Source organism: Meriones unguiculatus, chromosome 2 (assembly GCF_030254825.1).
Source record: "Meriones unguiculatus strain TT.TT164.6M chromosome 2, Bangor_MerUng_6.1, whole genome shotgun sequence".
In the NCBI taxonomy this organism is placed as follows: domain Eukaryota; kingdom Metazoa; phylum Chordata; class Mammalia; order Rodentia; family Muridae; genus Meriones; species Meriones unguiculatus.
The window spans coordinates 39,757,956-39,777,001 of NC_083350.1; positions in this window are offsets into that span (position 1 = coordinate 39,757,956).

Sequence of the window (19,046 nt, forward strand, 5' to 3'; positions counted from 1 at the left end):
TTGGAGAATGTACATTGAATCCCATAGTGAGCTGTACCTGTTTGTAGTGCACCAGAAGTGAATAAGTTCTCTATCTTTTCCCACGTCCACTCCAGCATTTGTTGTCATTAGGGTTTTGCTGTTGTTGTTGTTCATTTGTTTTTGTTCTGTTTGTTTTGTTTTATTTTAACCATTCTGACTAGGGTAAAATGAAATACCCAATGCAATTTTTGTGTTTGCATTCCTCTCATCTAAACATTTAAAAATAATTTTTCAGCCCTTCACCTTTTGAAAGTTCTCTGTTTAGTTTCTTGCCACAGTTTTTAATTAGGTTGTTTATTTTCTTGACTTTTAGGTGTTTTTTTTTTTTTTGTATATTCTGGACACTAACTTTCTGTCAGCTGTATAAATTTCTTGCCCATTCTGAAGACTGCCTGTTCACTCAAAGGATGGCGTTTGGGGGCTGCAGAGATAGGTCAGTGTTAAGAGCGCTCACTGTTCTTGCAGAAGACTGCAACTGATGACTTGCAACTGTTTGTTATTCTGGCTCCAGAACAGTCTCTTGTGGACTTTTCAGCCACCAGCAGACACGTGTGTAAACAACATGTATGCACAAAAATTAAAATAAATTTTTAATGAAAAATGTCACCTTAATCTTTATGCTTCTTTAAGGATGCTCTCACAGAAGGATTAGACCCTGGTCCCATCCTAGAAACTGCCTGCTCGCTCACTTTCCCACTTGTTGCTACTCTTTAAGGCCAGCTGCTTCTGTTCTTTTGAAAGCGCTGGTCAGCTGTGGTGAAAAAATATGTCTGCTCCGGGTCCGAAGCAGGCACAGCTGACACTTGTTATGTCAGGTGCCAAGTTTAATTCTTCTAAATATGTTATTGTAAAACAGCAAGATGAATTTTTCTCTCACCACCCTCTGTGCTCGCCTGCTAGGAATGGAATTGACTTGTCAGTGAGGATTTGGCATCTAGAAGCAACTATAATGCTTCTAAGATGAGTTTGATATTTTATTTTCTTTAAGGTTATTTTAAGTTTAAGTTTCATAATTTGTCATTTATAAATAACACACTTCATGAGAATCTAAATCCAAAGCTGTCATTCTGCTAGAAATGCAACTAAATCAACATTGATAACAGTAACACAAAAATTGCCATACACTCATGTGCCCTAACATGACATTTTGTGGGGAGAAAATCATTTTATTCATCTTACTCTGTGTTACCCATCAGAAGGAAAGATTTGCTGTTCAAAATTAAAATACACTGGTAAATAATTTACATGTCTTTACTAACTTACTTCCAAGTTGTTTGTTTTTCTGTTTTGTTTTGTTTATATAAATACACATGCTCATTTCCACTCTGGAGATGTGACCTGCAGAGATAAATTTTACAACGAGGAGGCAAGTGTGTGTCTTTAAGGTTTGCAGATACACATATATTTACAAGCTTGTGAAATTCCTTACTTAATGTCAACTTCCCTCTCTTCAATATCTGTCCTCATACATCTGTACTCCTTAGCAGAAATCTCATGGCAAAGTCTAAAACTAATGTGTGTGAGTGTGTGTGTGTGTGTGTGTGTGTTTTCAGGGATATGGATGAAGGGCATGTCCCACTTTTCTCTGAAAAGGCTCAGTTGTCTTAAAACAAGTTGTGTGTCCTTGTGTCCTTGCAGATGGCTTTCTGGGGTCCTCTAGTAAGTGTCCACTGTTGCCTTGCTTTGTTCCCACCAGGCCCTATTTCATTCTTTCAAGAAAAGTTATAAAATTCTTTAACAAATATTTTACTGTGTAACTGTTAGAGGGTTTACTAAATTATGATTCACTTGCATTTACGTTATGAAATTATTAACCGCTTAAAGGGACCGGGGCCAGGGGAGCAATGGGAAACTCAAGGGTAAGACCATGCTATGAATCTTAACGGCCAACAGGATTTTCAGAAGAAAGGAAGGCACAGAATACTAATCTTCATTTCCTGCTCTCTAAATTTTACTTCCGTAAGCACACACACCCTGCTTTATAACGAGATTATGTAGCGAGGCAGAGGTAGTGCACACATTTAATCTCAGCACTCTGGAGGGAGAGGCAGGTAGATCTCTGAGTTCAAGGCTAGCCTGCTCTACAGAGCTAGTTCCAGGACAACCAGAAACATCCTGACTCAAAACAAAACAAACAAACAAACAAACAAAAAATCAGAGAGAGAGAGAGGGAGACAGAGATTATGTTATTCATGAGTCATAACTTGAGGCCTTACATAAAACAAAAGTTTGTTGTGAAATTGGAGTGTTGTGTGTTTTCATTTGCTCTCTCTCTCTCATTCAGGCTCTTCCTCCCTCCCTTACTCTCTTTCTCTTTCCCACTTTTTCTGACATATCTATATCTATAGATTGATCAACTGATAGACGATAGTTAGCTAGCTAGATACATGGATGGACAGATGTTACTTTTCATATACTTCTATGCACATAAACATGACCTAGTAGGCCAGAGATGGTATGCAGAAATATATATTCATTTAGCACTCCTGTCTTCTATTCCTTCCCTATTTCCTGTAAGTTCTCTGTTGTCAATGAGTCCTCCAACCAGTGTTGAAAAACACTGGCCTATGGATTAAGGACAATTTTGGTTTGCTGACTATATCAGTTTTTGATCTATTCAATTGATCTTTCTAGAACTAGTAGTCTACAATAAAGTATTGCAAGTTAAGTATTTGATTCCATCCATTCAGAACTCGTTTGTCCCAGAAGGGCATCATTAGCCTGCTATGAACCCAATAGCTACTCCTGCTTTCATTTTTATTGACTCTTGCTTGACCTACTCCGAAATAACTATTATTTGGACTCAGCAAGGCCCCAGGCTATTTCATATTTTGCATTTCTCTCCTCCTCTGAGCCACTCAGCCCGCTTTAGCTGTATGAAAAGGCCTTGCACAGTGGAATTTTTGTATGCTTGTTTATTTAGCTACATATCAATCACATTGCTTACTGAATTCTTTCTTTTTGCCTGACAGAAATGCTAAACTGCTTGCCCTTATTACTGCATACTATTTATAAGTTTCATCACATATTACTAAGCAGATAGTGTTGGGTGAAATTTCACTTATTTTTCTTTGTCTGCATTTGTTTGTATTTTTTTTTTTTAGAATGCTTCTCTAAGTTACTAGAAAACATTCTAATTATAATATACTAAGTATTATATGGGGAGGTGCTTTGTATATGCCTGTAACTACTTGGGCAGTTTAAAGGATGGAGCATTCATTTATTTGTATCTTGTGCTCTCTCTGGCTCTCTCTGTCTGTGTCTCTGTGTCTCTCTGTACTGTGTCTCTGTATCTGTGTGTATGGGGGCAACGTTTTCCTTTACACCACTTTTCAGATCCTCAAAGATAATTAATGCCATATAAGTAATGATCATTCAAGTCCACAGAAATTTTTACAGTAATTATATTCTAAATATTTTAAATAGATTTTTTAAGTTCTCTAGAGAATACATTGTACTTGTGTGAGTAAGTGAATTCTGGTTGTAAGGGTGGAGAGTTATTTACATCATTGCTCTCTTCAACAATTTGTGTTAACTCTTTCTTCTACACAGTACTTGTCTTTTTCATGACAGCTTATAAAGAAAGTATGATAACCTGAGGCATAAAATCAGGGGTCTAAGGTTGCATTTTCATTTGATGTCTATATACTCTTGTCTACATCCTTCTAGGACATTTGAATGATTTTTCAAAACTTTGTGTTCTCATGCCTTTTGGCCAGAGTGGAGTCACCTGCTGGAACTCGGTAATTCACAAGCATTAGGTAAGAAAGTGTTGGCTCCACTCAGAAGCTTTCACACTCCTCTTTATTCGTGGATGTATTGCTTTAGAATTTGTTCTCATGTATTCCCTATGCCCTGTTTTATTGCATAAGTTATTACATGGCATTAAAATTATTGTTTTTCTCATCTGTTCTCTTCTTAGGAAAATGACTTCATTTTGAAACACAGAAAAATTTCCATGCTGATCCAAGTGTCTTGTGGGAAATAAATGTTGATTTTAGAAATAAGTATTTACAAGCAGTAAAGAAGAAAGGATAGAACAGATTGACCTATTTACTTTCATTTGCCTCAATTATCTTTGATGGAGTCCCTATTTTGCTTGCCAAATTATTTGAGTCTGGAGGAAAATCATTTCACTGCCTTTGATAAGTTTGTGGAGACTGTATGTCCTTCTTAAAGAGTCCAAATTCTACCTATAAAATGTATTTATATAAAAATCTCTGTAGCTCTGTTGACATTGCCCTGGGGGGTAATCTAAATACAGGGTGATTTGTCACAAGACCTCAGATTGCTACACATCTCATGTACCTGACAGATAAACCCACGAAGAGCATCAAGCACAATTTATCTTGGTTCCATGTAGAAAGCAAATGTGGTGCCTCTTTGGCCCACTGTTTACCAGACTGATTCTCAAAATTTTAAAGCATTGTTTAATATTAATAGTCCAAGTCACGTGACATAGTTTTCTCTCTGTCTGAGTATTTTCCAGGCCTATTCTCCTTGTCAACAGACGCTCTCCACTTGCCTGTCTCAGCTGAAGTCCCTTCATGTTTTTAATGGTTTTAATGCTTTAGATACACCAGGTTCCATTGACTTTTACTTACTTCCATAAGCCCCATGATCCCTTCTCCACATGAGCGCCATCCTCTGTAATTTGGTACAGCTACACAGTGCTGTTTTTAATGCTGAGCTCTGAAATTGTTGTATAGAGTTTCTCCTTTCACTCACAAATCAATGTACTGAAATAAGTGACTGTACAAAAGATATTTATCAAATAATTAAAATATTTACATGTTAGAACTGAAATTCATCACTCCGAAATGTTCTTTTTAGAACAGACATGGCAATATAGCCGAATCCTTCCAAGCTAGATTTGGAAATTGGCTTTTTATTATTGGAAATGCAAGCTCTCTGCTGGCTAATTCAAATCCAATCCATATTTTTACTTTGAGTTTCAAAGGACACACGGCACATTGCCTTTTTCATGCTGGGACTCTTTAGTACTGTTTGGCTTTGACTAGAGCTTCTCCTCACTACCTAATTCAAGAGGTGCTCGAGGAATGTCAGTGTCACTGTTGTGATGTGTCACCAAGCAGTGGCACCTGTAAGTGAAGACAGCCATGCTTGAGGTAAAGGCAGAGCTGAGTGGACCAATGGCCACCTGGCTAGAGAATGCACATGGGGAAAGTTACTATGGGAGACTGTGCAATCAGAGATGACACCATGTATCAATGCTTTCTCTTGTCTCTGTGGCAGAATCAACCTCAGTCAACCAAGAAGGACAGAAGTGATCTAAGCTGTGTGGCAGATACTCTTGGTTGTCGGCTCCCTGTTACTTGAGGGAGCACCGAGTTTTCATTGTGTCTCCAAGGACTTGGACAGCTAACACGCAGTGGAGTCTGACTACGGGGTGATCCCATTAATAACTGAGATAATCATTTAACCCTTCCCCCTCATGCACTGAATGAGTTCTGAATCTGTTTCCTACCTAGGTGGAGCCTGGAGAGTTTGTTTAATGACATAATATTAGTGTCTTAACCACCGGTTGATAATTTGTCAAATTCAAAGGCATGCTTTTCCTTTTGTATTAGAGGATATTCACTCACTTCCCTTGCTGTTACTAGGGGAAATTTGTATTCCTGTATTTCCGTACACCACTTGTTTAGTAATTTTCCTAGTCATTGGCATTTTTTGTTAATGATATGCCAATGAACACAAGATAGTACAGTTCAATGTCAATCGTTGTTGTAATCATCATGCTGGATATTTGATGAATTCACATTTGTATATAGCCCATCTATCTCTTCCCTTCTGGGACAAGTTCGTTTGCATTCTATGCGGGCACTTTTTCTTTAATATTCAGTGCTTTGTCAAGCTCATGTTATCTGAAGTAAATGATGTTATTTTCTGTCCTAGGGGACACAGAACACAGTAAATGTAAGTAGGTAAACAGAAGCACTAGTAACTTCTGCAGTGTCAACTCTTCTCCGTCACCATTATAGTGATGGAAAGCATGCAAAGCCTGCTGGCCCGTTCCATCTCCAGGCTGCATCACTAGCAGTTGGGGAATGTGACTAATGTGTAACTACATATGAGTTTTAATTACTCTGAAATGCCATAGCCACAAGAAAAGATAAAGTTTCAGTACTCAGATGCTCTCAGAGGCCCAATAATCATTAGCAAGACCATCAGCATCCATCTATCCATTTATTCAGTCAGAAGAGCATCATGTTTAAATGGGAAGATTGACCTGTTTAGGCAGGTCACAAAGGCATTCTGTGGGGAAAAGATCTTTGTGCTCGCACAGGGATAGTTAGTAGATATTAAGTTGTACAAAAGGGAGAGGTCTCTCAAAGGAGAAAAAAGTAATAAAAGGTTTTTAACTTGAAGGAGTCTGTTGAGTACAAGAAGCAGAAAAAAATAGAAATGCAGTGAGGATGAGGATGGGGTGTGGTTTGGAATGATCTCAAGCTGACAAGTTAAAACAATATTCTATAAAATATTGTTACCCTTTAAAGGTTTGTTAATTTCTTAAGCTAAACAAGAAACCCAAGATGATTTAGGAGTCTAGCATATATGTACCATATATGTCTGGGTGGAAATATAGACTCTTTATCTGTGAGTAGCTGTGTCTTTTCATCTGTGTTGTTATGTGTATTTGTGTATATGAGTGATGAAATCCAATTACATTGATCTCCTCAACAAATATTTGACCATTTGGAAAGTGCTGGATGTATGTATGAAGAAGTAGACCCAGTTTGAAGCATATGAAATCCACAGCTTCATATGAATATTCTTATGAAAAAAATACCCATATCAAAAGAACCTAAGTCAAATTGTGAAATAACATAATTTTATGTAATAACATGAACTGTGAGACAGAATGAGATGAAAGTAATCAGAGAAAAAGAGGAGGAAGGGAATGAACTTTGTTAAGATCCCAATCTATAAGAATTTATAACTGAATTAAGGGACACATAAGCATTGTGTCTAAAGGACAGCATGGTGGCTAGGACGAGGGCCTTATGAAAATACATGAGTTAGGGTAAAGTAAGCCTGGATGTGTTATTTGTCATATGTACTAGTATGGTCCTACACTTAAATATGGTCAAGATCTTAAGGGGAAAAAAAAAAAAAGGAGAAGCCTAGGTGAGATGCAGAGTAAAAAGGCTTATGTAATTGATCAATAAAAGGAGAGGAGACAAGATTCCAGAAATATTTGAAGGCAGAACTGTCAAGACTTATGAAATATAAATAGAAGTTTAGTGAAAAGAAAACAGAGAGGAAAACTAACCTTGTCTTGATATTGTCTCTCTGTGTCTATTGTTTTCTTGTCCTGAACTGGAGAGAAAAGCATGTTTGGGGAGAAATCACAAATTCTATTATATTGTATTTAAGATATCTACAGTATTAAGATATGCTTTCTGCACATAGTTTACATATCAAAAACCTCTATGTGCATTTGATATAGAAAAGTCTATTGGGCAAGAACTCTCATTTCTACTCTATGTCTTACAAATGAAACTGTATTCAAGTGAGATTTAAATGTATAGGAGATGGTATAAAGAAATGATGAGTGACAGTAAGAATTACTAATAGAACTTGGGTTTCATGGGGTGTAGGGTGAAAAGATTTAAATATTGTCCAGGATGTTGTTTGACTGCCAAATGAAGCCGATCCTAATGGAAGGGCTAAAGGAGATATCTTTGACTCTGTCTAGCTACACAGCTCCTCCACAGAGCAAAACACAAGGCAGGAGCCTATGTAGCTTGCACCTCAGGAGTGATGTGTATACTGAGATCCGGGTGCTGCTTCCTGCAGTTGACCTGATGGATTAACCTATTACAAAATAGCATGAAGCTACACTGCCCAGTACAACCGTTGCTAAATACGTGGCTACTTAAACTTAAATATCAAAATTAGATCGTATTAAATGTTCAGCTCACTAGTGCTAGTTGTACTTCAAGTGCTAACTGCATGTTTGGATGAAGCAGACATACACTTTGTAATGCCATAGGAAGGTGTGTTTTTTTTTTCTGTTTGTTTGTTTTTGGCAGGTCTGATAAACACAGATATAGAGTGAGAATGAATGGGTTTTTTTTTTTTCTGTCTTTTCTTTCAGTTTCCACTGAGACAAAATGCAAATATTATTTACTGTGAAGGGTCCTGTCTAAATCTGCAGTTAGGGGGAAAGGTTGTGGGAGAAATCATTGGATCATTGGAGCCATATGCTGCTGCATTTCTCCTATGTGGCTGTTCTCCTTTACGCCTTCAGTGTACTTCTGTACTGTCTCACATATTGAAACTCACTGTTCCTTCTACAGCATGGCTTGAGAATATGACTTCTGCATTAATTCAAAAGAAATGTAATGAAAAGTTGATCTAGTCAAAGCTTGTCCATGCTGCGTAGATTCTCAGATATGTGCTTTGTGATTCTTTTGTACCAATTTGATGAAGCTTTGCTACTACAGCAAGTTATGTAAGTTGTAAACAAAAGGCTACATCTCTGTGAGGAGAAGCTAATGTAATATCTGGTTTTAATGCTCTTTTATTAGCCTTTGCTGTGAATAGCAGGGCTATACAGAAAAGCAGCACAATTGATCTAAAGAAAGCGCTTCCATTTGGTACACCAACTCATACAAGAATAAAGGACACCCTATCAAACAATGAATGGCATTGAAATAGAAAAATACTTGAAGCAAGACTGCCAAATTATTTATCTCTTATTAAAGGAGAAAATCACACATAATTATGTCTGGTAAATTAGTGTGTTTGTGCAAGTTGGAGATGGGCTCAGAAATAAGAATCATAAAAATAATCTATTTTTAATCAACTTAAATGTGACAGTTTGTTTTTGTACAAAGTTTTGGAAAGGTACTTCAGAGCCAGGAATGCACTCACAGGAGAGGGTCAGTATCTTTCTGCCTTCTGCTTGGCCCTCACTGTGGGCAGCACAGGATGGAACTTACAATGGTATAGAGTATCTCATCCATGCTGAATTTACTTTTCTAACCCTGTAGCTGATTTTCCAAGAAATTAAAATGTTTCATTTTAATTCATGCATAAAAGGTAGTAATTGAAGATATTTTTTTTTCTGTAGAAATGTAGAATCTCATGCCCCAAAGGGAAACAAAGGTACAACTTTTTAAATTTATGTCCCCCTTTGAAATGAAATAATTTGTGACAGGAAGAGATGCAAAATAAAATTTTGTACTTCAGAAAAAAAAATATATGCACATAATATACACAAGTTATTAGCTCTCTTACACAAGAGAAAATGCTTCAAACTAATAAAACCAGGAGTTTTTAATTTTAAATACACAGCCAGTGAGTTCTGATGATAAACATAAACATTGTTTAAAACAAGGACATATCAAATCTTTTTTTTTTCAAAATTATATTTTTATCTATTCTTTGGGAATTTCACCTCACACACCCACCTTCCAGACCTTCCATGTTTGCCTCACCCTCCCTGGGACCTTCCCTCCAACAACAACAACAACAACAAAAAACAGTCTAATTTGTGTTGTCCATATACTCACTGGAGCATGGTCAAACTCTCAGTGTCCTGTCCCTCAAAGAAAATTGAGTCCTCTTCCATCTGCACCCACACCACAAGCCAGCAATTGTGGAGAGCAAAACATTAGCATCCTTATCATGATTTTTAAAGTTCTCTTTGAGGGCTTTCTTTTTAGGCTGTTCCTTGGTGGGGGGGGTGGGGGAGAGGGGATGGTGTGGGAGAGGGTTTATCACAGAAGCCTTCTATGTCTCCCTGTCTCAACTGTACATCTGCAGTCATGGATATCACTGCCAAAATGGCTTCCTTGTTCTTCACAGTCAGCTGGAGCTCAGAACACAGGCTTCCTCATAGTTTTGGAGACAGCATAGAACATGAACACAGCGTCTGGCTTCAGTAGGACCACAGACCCAGACAAGGCACATAGAGGAAGCCCAGAATGTGAACATCAACATGGCCTCAGGTGGCAGTGCAGGCCACTCACATTAATATGGCCTGGCAGCAGCATGGCCCACAGACATAATTATGTTTGTGTCCATGATCCTACTATAGGTGGGGGTTTGTGTTGATGTCTGTGACCCTTGCTATCAGTAAAGGATACATAGATGTCCACAGTCTATGTTACAACCTGAAGATGGGTTGATATCTATGGGCTGTGCTGCCACAGGGGGTCATAATGATCTGAGTGGCCTGCCCTTTCAACCAAGGTCATGTTGATGTCCCTTTCCATCCTGCTGCTGAGGAGCATGCCAAATATTAACATGATTCCTTTTGTGTTTCTTGAAAGAGATTTTATGAAAGCATTTTGTAAAGTATATGCCCAAGAGTAGCTAGATCTAATGGAAGGCCTTTTTATTCTAGATTTCTAAAAGTCTCCCTACTGATTTCCATAGTGGTTATACCAGTCCAGTTTATAGTCTCACCAACAGTGTATGAGGCTCGTTCCCCTGCAATCTCAAGTGTGTGTGTTGTTACCTGCTGCTTTCAATAAGAACCACTCTGGTAAGGGAGAAATAGAATCTTAATGTAGTGTAGTTTAAATTTCTGTGATAGTCTTGATACTACTTTATATGGTGAGATGGGTGGGTGGAGAGGTTTCCCTTTTCTGAAGGGAAGAGGGAAGGAGGATGAGGACTAAGATTGGGCTGTAAGTGAATAAATAAATAAATAAATTTTCTGTGCTAAATGATGTTAAACACTTTGTTTACAAGTACTTATTAGGCTTCAATAATTCGTATTTTGGGGGGACAAGATGGCGGCACCAGGAGAACACTGCATCTGAGGAGCAGGACAACATTTTCTGTACAGCGACCAAGAGACTGAACTCTGGGCCCTAAAACAAAAGCGATCATGTTTCCCAGGTGAGAGGAAACCCCCATGGCATGGGAACCAGTCGGGTCCATGCTCAGGCCACCCAGCCCGAACCCGGTAGAGATCCCAGTCCCGCAGGCACTAGGTCACTGGACCAGAGCCACATGCCTGCATGTCCTGATCACCTTCCCAGGCACAAAAACACCAGAGACTGGGAGTCCCATTTGCGAGAAAAAAAAAAAAAAAAAACCACGGGGAAGGAAAGCAGTGGGACTGGCCACGGGTCACCCAGTCTTTCCCTGGAAAAAGTCTTGCAGACCGCAGTACCTGCCACCATCACTGAACTTGGCTCAACCCACAAGCACTGACAGTTGTTGGGAGCCCAGCTTTCTGGTACAGACGAAGCTGTGTGCCCCAGGGCAACAAAGACAGGGAGTCCCTGTCTGTAGAGGGCCCCACAAGGAAGGAAGGAAACAGTGCTGACTTGGGTCGCCCAGCCTTTGCCTGGGGAAGGTGTAGCAGACCAGCGGGTATATGCTGCCATCACCAAACTAGGCTCAAGCCATGAACACGGTCAGTTGTTGCGTGCCCAGCTCTAAGGCACAGGCAGAGCTGTGTGCCCCAGTGCAACAGAGACAGGGAGTCCCTGTAGGGAGTTAACCCCACAGGGAAGGAAGGAAAGGGGGACCTGAATTAGGTCATCCAGTACACCCCTGGAAAAGGTCCCGCAGACTAGTGGTCAGACCCGCTGCCAGCCCAGAGATCTGTTCTGTACCAACTATTCCTCACAGACAGAACCATGTGCCCCAGGACACCAGAGACTTGGAGTCACTTTCGGGAGAAATCCTCACAGGGAACAAAGCAAAGGAGACAGAATTAGGCCACCCAGTATATCCCTGGAAAAGGTCCCGCAGACTGGCCCAACCCAGGGACCTGCTGTGCACCAGATAGCCTGCTGTTACCAGGAGAGCAGTACTCACCTGCCACAGATTACTGCTTGGGTACTGGGGCACAGAGCCCCAACTTAAGATGTACAAAACCCCAGGATCTCTGAGACCAACCCCTAGATACTGCTCCAAGGGGCAAACAGTTACCCCTAAAAAAACTGACCAAACCAAGGGACACACAGGTTAGAGCAGCAGCTCACTAAATTTACAGCAAGAAACCCAGAAGCAGGGCAGCTGTCTCCAGGACTTCTCCGGGTGAGAGGAGAGCCCTCTCAACTAACAAGGACTACAGTTACCACTCAGGTCTCTATGTATGAGGTGAGCTGTGGCAACTCCTGAAAAACACTGGCCATACAGCGACTATACCCAAAAAGCAGAGGAGGCTTCCTTCAGGAAAAAACATCTTCCTGCCAAGGGGATTCTCTCTACCACAGGATTCCAGGAACCACCAGAAACTAACTCCAAACACCTAAGATAGCTCAATGGGTAGAGGCCAGTGTAAAAGCTCAACCAACAAAAGACAGAGCAATATGGCATCTCCAGATCCCAGTTATTCAGGGGCAAGTAGCCCTGGACACCCCAGCATAAATTAAATTCAAGAAGATGACCTACCATCTATGTTCATTAAGAGGATAACAAAGGAAACAAATTAAATGTGTAAAGACCTAGAGGAAGATAAACTCAAACAGATTATGGCCATCCATAAAGAAATACAGGAAGTTGCAGCCAAACAGTCTGTGGCCTTAAAAGAGGAAATACTTAAATCACTGAAAGAAATAAAAGAAACAGAGGATTGTTCAAACAAACAGCTGAAGGAATTGAAGGAAAAACTGGAAAATACAGTCAGACAGGTGAAGTAAATCAACAAAATGGCTCAAGACCTGAAGATAGAATTGGAAAAATTAAATAAAACACAAATGGAGGAAATTGTTGAGAGAAAGAACTTAGGGAAGAAAACAGGAACAACAGAGGTAATCATCACCAATAGACTACAAGAGGTGGAAGAAAGAATCTCAGGTGTGGAAGATACAATGGAAGAAATTGGTGTATCTGTCAAAGAAAATATTAAATATAAAAAATTCCTGACACAAACCATCCAAGAAATTCAAGACAATATAAAAAGACAAGACCTAAGAATAATAGGTATAGAGGAAAAAGAAGATTCCCTGCTCCAAGGCACAGAAAATATTTTCAACAAAATCATTGAAGAAAATTTCCCCAACTTAAAGGAGAGGCCAATAAGAATACAAGAGGCCTACAGAACACCCAATAAATTAGACCAGAAAAGAAAATCCTCCCGCCACATAATAATCAAAACTGTAAGTATACAGAACAAAGAAAAAATACTAAAAGCTGCAAGAGAAAAAGGCCAAGTAACATATAATGGCAAACCCATCCGAATCATACCTGACTTTTCAACAGAGACTATGAAAGCCAGAAGGGCCTGGACAGATAACATGCAGACCCTAAGAGAACACAGATGTCAGCCCAGGCTACTATACCCAGCAAAACTCTCAGTCCTCATAGATGGAGAAAACAAGATATTCAATGACAAATATTGTTGAAACAAATTTCAACAATACCTACACACAAATCCATCATTACAGAAGACATTGGAAGGGAAAATACAACCCAAGAAAACTAGCTACTTTCAAGGAAACACAGGCAATATTTAACCTCACTACAGTAAAACAAAAAGCAACCAAGCACAAAAACGTATGACCACAGCCAACATCAAAATCAAAGGATCTAACAGCCACTGTTCATTAATCTCTCTCAACATCAATGGACTCAATTCTCCAATAAAAAGACACAGACTAACAGAATGAATGCGTAAAAAGACCCAGCAATCTGTTGTATACAAGACATACAACTATATCACAAAGATAGACGCTACCTGATGATAAAGGGTTGGAAGACAGCTTTCCAAGCAAATGGACTTGGGAAGGAAGCAGGAGTAGCCATTCTAATATCTGATAAAACAGACTTTCAACCAAAATTAATAAAAACAGATGGAGAAGGACACTTCATACTCATCAAGGGAAAATTCCACCAGGAAGACATCACAATCCTGAACATCTATGCCCCAAATACAAGGGCACCCACATTTGTAAAAGAAACATTGATAAAACTTAAACCATACATAGATCCTCATGCATTAATAGTGGGAAACTTAAACACCCCACTCTCAACAAATGACAGGTCAACAAAAGAGAAATTAAACAAAGAAACAGTATCTCTAACAGAAGTCATGAATCAAATGGACCTAAAAGACATTTACGGAAACTTACACCCAAACAAAAAAGAATTTACCTTCTTCTCAGCACCTCAAGGAACCTTCTCCAAAATAGATCATATAGTTGGGCACAAAGCAAGTCTCAACAGATACAAGAAGATTGAAATAATCCCTTGTATTCTTTCTGATCACCATGGAATAAAGCTGGACCTCAACAACAACAGAAATAGCAAAAAGCCTACACACACATGGAAACTGAACAACTTGTTACTAAATGACAGCTGGGTCAGGGAAGAAATAAAGAAAAAAATTAAAGTCTTCTTAGAACTCAATGAATATGAAGATACAACATACCCAAACTTGTGGGACACAATGAAAGCAGTGCTAAGAGGAAAGTTCATAGTACTAAGTGCCTTCAAGAAGAAATTCGAGACAGCTCATTCAAGCAACTTAATGGCTCACTTAAAAACCTTAGAAAAAGAAGAAGCAGACACACGAAAAAGGAGTAGATGGCTGGAAATAATCAAACTCAGGGATGAAATCAATCAATTAGAAACAAATAAAACAATTCAAAGAATCAATGAAACCAAAAGCTGGTTCTTTGTGAAAATCAACAAGATAGACAAACTCTTAGCCAAGCTAACTAAAAGGCAGAGGGACAGATCAACAAAATCAGAAATGAAAAGGAGGACATAACAACAAACACCAAGAAATGCCAAACAATCATTAGGACTTACTTCAAAAGTCTATATGCCACAAAATTTGAAAATATAAAGGAAACAGACAATTTTCTTGATTGATTTGACTTACCAATGCTGAATCAGGACCAGGTAAATCAATTAAGTAGTCCTATATCCCCCAAGGAAATAGAAGCAGTCATCAAAAGTCTCCCATCCAAAAAACGCCCAGGACCATATGGATTCAGTGCATAATTCTACCTTCAAAGAAGAGCTAATTGTAGTTCTCTTCACAATATTCCACAAAATAGAAACAGAAGGAACATTACGAAACTCATTCTATGAAGCCATAGTCACCTTGTTACTTAAACCACACAAAGATTCAAAAAAGAAAGAATTTCAGGCCAAACTCTTTTATGAACACTGATGCAAAAATACTCAACAAAATACTTGCAAACTGAATACAAGATCACATCAAAGATATCATCCACTATGACCAAGTAGGCTTCATCCCAGGTATGCAGGTGTGGTTCAATATACTGAAATCCATCAATGTGATCCACCATATTAACAAACTGAAAGAAAAAAACAAAAACAAAAACACATGATAATCTCCCTAGATGCTGAAAAAGCATTTAACAAAATCCAACATCCATTCATGTTTAAAGTATTGGAGAAATCAGGGATACAAGGCACATACCTGAACATAGTAAAGGTGACATACAGCAAGCCTATAGCCAACATCAAACTCAACGGAGAGAAACTTAAAGCAATCCCACTGAAATCAGGGACAAGACAAAGCTGCCCACTCTCTCCATATATCTTCAACATAGTTCTGGAAGTCCTTGCTAGAGCAATAAAAGAGTTGAAGTAGATCAATGGGATACAAATTAGAAAGAAAGAAGTCAAATTATCACTATTTGCAGATGATATGATAGTATACCTGAGTGACCCCAAAAATTCTACCAGGGAACTCCTACAGTTGATAAACACCTTCAGCAAAGTCGCTGGATACAAAATTAACTCCAAAAAAATCAGAGGCCCTCCTGTGTACAAAAGGCAAAAGGGCTGAGAGAGAAATTAGGGAAACAACACCCTTCACAATAGCCACAAATGACATAATAAAGTACCTTGGTGTAACCATAACCACGCAAGTCAAAGACTTGTATGAAAAAAATTCCAAGTCTCTGAAGAAAGAGTTAGAAGAAGATATCAGAAGATGGAAAGATCTCCCATGCTCGTGGCTTGGCAGGATTAATATAGTGAAAATGGCCATTTTACCAAAAGCAATCTACAGATTCAATGCAATTCCTATCAAATTACCAACACAATTCTTTACAGACCTTGAAAGAAAAAAAAATTTCAGCTTAATATAGAATAACAAGAAACCCAGAATTGCTAAAATAATCCTCTACAAGAAAAGATCTTCTGGAGGTATCTCCATCCTTGATCTTAAGCTATACTATAGAGCAACAGTTATAAAAACGGCATGGTACTGGCATAGAAACAGAATGGTGGATCAATGGAACGGAACAGAAGACCTAGAAATAAACTCACAAACTTATGGACACATGATCTTTGACAAAAATGCCAACACCATAAAATGGAAAAAAGATAATATCTTCAACAAATGGTACAGGTCTAACTGGATGTCTACATGTAGAAAAATGCAAATAGATCCATACTTATCATCCTGCACAAAACTAAAGTCCAAGTGGATCAAAAACCTCAACATAAAACCAGACATATTAAATCAATTAGAAGAACAAGTGGGGAAGACCCTAGAACTCATTGGTACAGGAGACAACTTCCTGAACAGAACACCAACAGCACAGGCTTTAAGAGCAACAATCAATAAATGGGATCTCATGAAACTGAAAAGCTTCTGTAAAACACAGGACAATGTCATCAAAACAGAATGACAGTTTATAGATTGCGAAAGAATCTTCACCAACACTTTATCTGACAGAGGGCTAATTTCTAGTATATATAAAGAACTAAAGAAGCTGAATAGCAGCAAACCAAGTAATCCAATTAAAAAATGGGGAACAGAGCTAAACAGATAATTCTCTGTAGAGGAATATAGAATGGCAGAGAAACACTTAAAGAAATGTTCAACCTCATTAGCCATTAGGGAAATACAAATCATAATGACCCTGAGATTTCACCTTACACCCATCAGAATGGCCAACATAAAAAACTCAAGTGTCAACACATGCTGGAGAGGTTGTGGAGAAAGGGGAACCCTCCTCCACTGCTGGTGGGAATGTAAACTTGTACAACCACTCTGGAAATCAATCTGGCGCTTCCTCAGACAACTAGGAATAGCCCTTCTTCAAGATCTAGCTATAACACTACTAGGCATATATCCAAAAGAGGCTCAAGTACACAATAAGGACATTTGCTCAACCATGTTTGTACCAGCTTTATTTGTAATAGCCAGAAGCTAGAAACAGCCCAGATGCCCTTCAACTGAAGATTGGATGCAGAAATTGTGGTACATCTACACAATGGAATATTACTCAGTAATGAAAAAGAAGGAAATCATATTTGTAGGTAAAAGGTGGGACCTGGAAAGGATCCTCCTGAGTGAGCTGTCCCAGAAGGAGAAAGACACATACGGTATATACTCACTCCTATAGACATGTAATATAGGATGAACCTACTGAAATCTATACATCTAAAGAAACTAATCAAGTGAGAGGACCCTGACTAAAATGTTCAATCCCCATCCCCAAAGGCAAAGAAGAAGGACATAATAGGAAGAAGAAAACAGGAAACAGGCTGGGAACCTGCCACAGAGGGCCTCTAAAAGGCTCTTTCCTGCAGACTATCAAAGCAGATGCTGAGACTCATGGCCAGCTGTTGGGCAATGTGCATGAAATCTTATATAAGAAGTGGGAAACAGTAAGATCTGGAGAGGACAGGAACTCCACAAGAGCAACAAAACCAGAAATTTGAACACAGGGGTCTTCCCAGAGACTCATACTCCAACCAAGTACCATCCATGAAGATAACCTAGACCACCTGCACAAATGTAGCCTAAGGCAGTTTAGTGTCTAAGTGGTTCACATAGTAATGGGAAGAGGGACTGCCTCTGACATAATCTGATTGTCCTGCTCTTTGATCACCTCCCCCTGAGAGGAGAGCAGCCTTACCAGGCCACAGAAGATGAAAATGCAGCCATTCCTGATGTGATCTGATAGAGTAAGATCAGAAGGAAGGAGAGGAGGACCTCCCCTATCAGTGGACTTGGGGAGGGGCATGCGTGAAGAAGGAGGAGGGAGGGTGTGTTTGGGAGGGGAGGATGGGGGTGCTTATGGGGGGGATACAAAGTGAATAAAATGTAATTAATAAAAAAATAAAAATTGAAAAGATAATTCATATTTTGAAAATTCTGTTTAGTTTCAAAGTACATTTTAAAAATTGGGTTGTTTGTTTTCTTAATGTTTAGATTTTTTAGATTTTGTTTATTGTAGATGTTAATCTTCTGTTAGTCATATAGCTGACAAAATTTACTTCCATTACTCAACTGAGGTTTCTTCTAGAAAGCTCATTTAATAGTGGCACAACTACGATGGGAAGATGACTGTAACCAACCATGCTCAGGTTGGACTGTGCTCTATAAGAAGTCTTTCATCAAGCCTGGTACTGAAAACATGGTCAAAGACCAAGACTGATGAGTTCCTAGGTCTTAAGAGGAACTTACTGATATCATTTAGAAAAGCTGACATAGTGTCAGTGTGCTTTCTATATATGTATGCTTATGTCCACAGACATGCTACTCTCAGCTTTAAACAGAGAAGCTTCTCTTTGTAATGGTCACAAGTGAAGGCAGAAATTCATAGGTGAGAATAAGTCATGGGTCAGTGCTTATTCCAAATAGGACATTTATATCACTTCCTCTAGGGCATATCAAGGAAGAGCAAGTGGAAAGGATGTAAGGTTGATGATAGGGAGGGATGCAAAATGCTTTCTCAAAGTCATGACACAGCCATTGCAAACAGGATTTCACAGGGTACAAAGCAGATGTCCTTGTTTTATGCACATTTTTGTATTTATCATCATATCTCTGTGGCTGTGTGCACAGAATTAAAGGGTTTCCCAGAACATGACAATATCAAGGATCCTCACATACCTCCTTGCTGAACTCTTGGCTCCTGATGGATTGGGAGGTAGTTATTTTCTACAGTTGTGTTCCCAAGAGGGAGCCGACCAAACCTGTGGACACAGATGGTCCTCGTTAAAATCACAGAACAAAAAGACATGAATTAGGGAAAGTAACTTGTAGGGAGGAGGATGTTGGAATGAGATCAAAGAGTATAGACGGTAAGAGT